This window comes from Lygodium microphyllum, chromosome 29, assembly GCF_053477565.2.
Source record: "Lygodium microphyllum isolate KBCC chromosome 29, Lygodium_microphyllum_v1.1.10, whole genome shotgun sequence".
Classification (NCBI taxonomy): domain Eukaryota; kingdom Viridiplantae; phylum Streptophyta; class Polypodiopsida; order Schizaeales; family Lygodiaceae; genus Lygodium; species Lygodium microphyllum.
In genome coordinates, this window is record NC_141163.1 from 20,582,206 (window position 1) to 20,587,097 (window position 4,892).

Below are 4,892 nucleotides of genomic sequence, written 5' to 3' on the forward strand. Positions count from 1 at the left end.
CTCTCTTCCCAGCCTCACTCTTATGTAATATAAGCGAGAAATTATGCTATTGGATTTATATTCGATAGTTTTCGGATGGTAGCTTCCCTAAGTTGCTAACCTTTGGTTCTTATCTTAAGGTCCTGGTTTAAGATGATTCAAACTAGGATTTCAATTGGTCAGTTGGTAACCATTTTCCCACCTTAGAATTTTAGCAGGGTTCTAAGTTTACCCTAGGGTTTCCTTCCCTCAAGATAGCAGGAAAATTTGTTCATTCCTCTCACCAGTCAGGCATAACTAAGCCCATTTACAATCCTTAAATAGTTGCGAGCATCAAATGTAACATGGTGAATGATCGTTCTGCTTCTTGTGGATACAACATTCGAGTTTTCTTGTGTTAGCTTTGAGAAGTATCATATTTTGAAAATGATATACCCAAGAGTGTTTTGGACTCATCACACAGATTATTGGGATAGAGACCAAAGAGCATGTTGACTCTAGGTCAAAATATGGTCGTAATGACAATTTGACCTATTTACAATTAAATCCTACATAAGTCGAATTAAATTCTAGCCTCACTTATCATGTAGGATTTCATTTACCAAATTGGCCCTTGCAGTTAGGCTTAGCATTTCACATGTGCATCTTAAATCTACATTTTTAGATGCATCCCTATTATGTGGTGCAATTGAAGCTGTCCATGATGCCATGCAAATCTAGATGTAAGTCTTTCGTGAGTTGATGATACGATGCGGGATTCCCATTCATGAAAATTCCTTCTAGTGCATTTATGCAATTCATAAGGTGTGACCTAAGTATTTAAGTGTGAGTGTACATGAGTTCATTGTAAATGTGAGTTAATTTACTCCAATGGTCTGTAGGATGCAATTGACCTATACGGAATATTTATGTACACCAGCAATCTATGATGCTTTTGCAAAATTTTGAACCTAAAACTTGGCTTAATTACTGCAACAACACGTAGATGCTTAATTTATTCGTGGCAATTGATGGTTATTAAGCCTTTTCAACTACCTTTCAAGTTATGCAAGTTGCGCTATGCGAAGTATGACTTCTTCCTACTACTGATGTCCATGCTTAAATGTTTAGTTCAAAGTACTAGTCACGGTACCGGTACTTAGTTTTGGAGGGTCGAGTTAGAGTTTATGCCTAATAACCCGTTCGTGTTGGTGGTGGCATCTTTCCCCGATCCTCATTCCGTAGTCACGGCCTTTCTGGTTGCTTGCAAGCTTGGAATGTGACCTTCACTCCTCTCAAAGGACTCCCTTGTGTCGAAGTTCCCTACGCCTCGTCTTCACTTTCATGATCTCCTTATGAACTAGAGGTAGTCGATGGAGAGATATCGGGAAGTGGCGATGAGGAGAGAGGGTACTCGAGCCTTTGCCCAAGGAATGAATTGTATTTGAGGCTTATGCTTCTTTATGGATAAATAAGAATTTTATGTTCATTTGATTTGCCGCATAGTATTGATGAAAAAATAATGTGCACATTGAAATAAGTTGTGAAGAGTTGTGTAAATGCAATCTTAACGTGAAGGTTTTAATTGAAAACCAGATACAACCCCAAGCGCAAAACCATAGTCTTGTTTCCGCACCATGCCTAGTAGAGGCACAAGAGAAGAAGTTTCCTCTCAAACAAATTAAACCACCAGAATTCAACGAAAAAGGAAAGATTGTTAAAGCTGATGCCGAATAATGGATTGAATCCATGAAAGATTACTTCAGTGTAGAAGGAACAACACATGTAAACCAAGCCATGATTGCCAAGCTCAAGCTTACCGGCGAAGCTACGCTCTGGTGAAAGCAATGGTGTAAAGACTAAGTAGTCACTAAAAGCACAATAACTTGGGATTAACTAAAGGAAGCAATGCATGGAAGGTACATGCCACCTGCATACAAAACTCAGAAGATGAATGAGTTCTTCAAGTTGAAACAATTGGGCCTGTCCCTAGAGGCGTACTACTCGAGATTTGTCTCCTTGTTACCAACAATGAGTATTCCCCAACAAGTCTCGAAGTTCTGTGATCGGCTGAACCCACCAATGAACACTCAGTTGGAATCAATGAGTCCTTTGAATTTGCAAGATGCATTGATAAGAGCGGGACCTATTACCCAAGAAGTTCAGTCGAAACCCAGAAATAATAGACCCTGGATCATAAAAACCAGAATCCAGGAATGTTGAAAGCTCAATTCAAAAGGGCACAAGGACAAAGTCAAGTCCAATGGAAGAAGCCGAGGGAAAATGCAATCAGTGACTTTGGCCCCACTCAAAGAAGTGATCAAAGCCTGTGATGTTTTCACTGTAATGAACCTAGACACTTCAAAAGGGAATGTCCCAAACTTTGTGGAGATCGTCGCCAAGGAAAATTCAATGGCCAAGCCAGAGCTACCCATGGCCGTGATTATGCAGCAATGGGAAGGGCAAAAACCTCCAATATCTCCACTAAAGGAATCAACGAAGAAGAAGACCCGTCCATGGAAGCTGAGATCGAGAGGGCATCCATTCATGCTGCTCTCCATAAAAAGGGGCCGAACTGCCAATATTCGGTGATCCAAACACCATCGGATTACCAAGGTAAGAAATTCAAAACCCTGATTGACTGTGGTAGCACTCATTCTTTCATTTCACCAACTTGTGCAAGAAGGTTAGGAATAGCCATTGTAGCTGCACCCTATCGAACTAGCAAATGGGTGAGAAATCACTTACATTAGACTAACTGCTAAGGTGGAATTCCTACTCGAAAACGAGCCCCCATCTGTTAAGTTCAAGGTAATGAATCTAGAAGTCCATGAATGCCTACTCGGGATGGATTGGCTAATCCCCAATGATGCGCACATTCATTGTGGGAAAGGACAACTCTCCTTTCATAATCCTAAAGGTGAGCATATTACAATACGAAGAGAAGCAGGTAAACCAAAGATCCAACTAGCTAAAGCAAAGTAAATAGCTCAAGGAATAAGAAAAGCATTACCCATCTATCTAATCAAGCTGAACAAGCCAGAGCGGGTAGAGGGCTCCATTGAGGAACCATCATGGCTAAAAGAGTATGCAGATGTGTTACCAGAAGAATTGACTGAATTACCACCACCTAAGGAATTGGATCATGAGATTAAGATAATACCAGGAGCTGCACCAGTTGCAAAAAGGCCCTACAAGATATCCATTCTTGAAGCTATTGAGTTAAAGGAACAACTTAAACAGCTATTGGACCAAGGGTACGTATGCCCTAGTAGTTCTCCTTGGGGGGCTCTAGTCTTGTTCCAAAAGAAGAAGGATGGTACACTTCGCCTTTGCATTGATTATAGAGGCCTGAACCAAGTAACCATAAAAAATAAATACCCAATTCCAAGGATAGATGAGTTACTCGATCGATTGCAAGGAACAAAAATCTTCTCCAAGATTAATTTGAGGTGAGGATACTACCAAATCTGTATCAAGGAAGAGGATATTCCTAATATGGTATTTAGCACCAGATATAGTCATTTTGAATTTCCAGTAATGTATTTTGGATTGACTAATGCCCCTGCTACCTTTAACAAGCTAATGCATGACATTTTTAGACCATATCTTGATGATTTAATGCTTGTCTTCTTTGATGATACCTTGGTTTATTCCAAGGAAGAGGGGAATCATGAATCCCAAGTTTGTATCATCCTTGAGACCATGAGAACTCATAAGCTTTATGTTAAGAAGAAAAAGTGCGCCTTCCTTAAGAGGCAAATCGAATATCTTAGATTTATTGCGTCAAATAAAGGAATCTTTGTAGACCCTACAAAGTTTAAGGATGTCCAAGAGTGGCCTCCACCAACTACTATTAAAGAAGTGTGTAGCTTTCATGAATTAATAGGTTGGTACAGGATCTTCATTAACGACTATGCCTTAATCGCAGCACCCCTCACAAAATTGCTAAAAAAGCAGGTTGCCATAGTATAGATGCCCACTAAACAATCAAGTTTTGATCAACTCAAGCATAGCTTAGTGATAGCACTGATTTTGAAACTCCCTAACTTGAGCAAGGAATTTGAAGTTGTCACGGATGCTAGTTCACTTGCACTAGGCTGTGCACTAATGCAAGAAGGTCATCCTATATCCTATTTCTCGAGGAAGCTAAAAACCCATGAAAGGAATTATGCTACCCATGATGTGGAGCTACTAGCAGTTATTCATGCTCTCAAACTTTGGTGACACTATTTTCTTGGTAACAAGTTCTCTTTGGTCATAGACCATAAGAGCCTTAAGTGGATCTTCACACAGAATGACCGCAATATGAGGCAACGTCGTTGGATTGAGGTTCTACAAGAATATGACTTTGAGATTAGGTATCGGCTTGGCAAAGAGAATGTAGTCACCAATGCCTTAAGTCGCAAAGCATTCCTCAACTCTCTCATTATGGAGGAACCCTTGATGGCGGAATCATTGGCAACCATGGTGTCAATGCCTAGCAACCCTATCCTTGAATTAGCCAAGGAGGAAGCTAGCCATGACCCAGAATATTTGAAGATGATGAAGAAGATATTGGAAAAGGACCAAAACCCTAGACTTAAGGTTGAGTATCAAGAATTCTCTGTCGATGGGGGACTTGTCTATTTTAGGACAAGGTTATGCATACCCTCAAGCAAGAAACTCAAACAAAGAATACTCTAGGAAGCACATGACTCCCCCTTTTCAAGCCATCCCGGATATGTCAAGACTCTCAACATGGTCAGAAAGAGCAACAATTGGGAAACGCTTAAGGGAGACGTGCTCAAATATGTCATGGAATGTTTATATTGCCAGTGCATTAAAGCAGAGCATGTCAAGATGCCTGGGAAGCTACAACCCCTTGATATCCCCCAAATGAAGTGGGAATTTATTAGCATGGACTTTGTTGTTGGATTACCTTCATTTCAAGG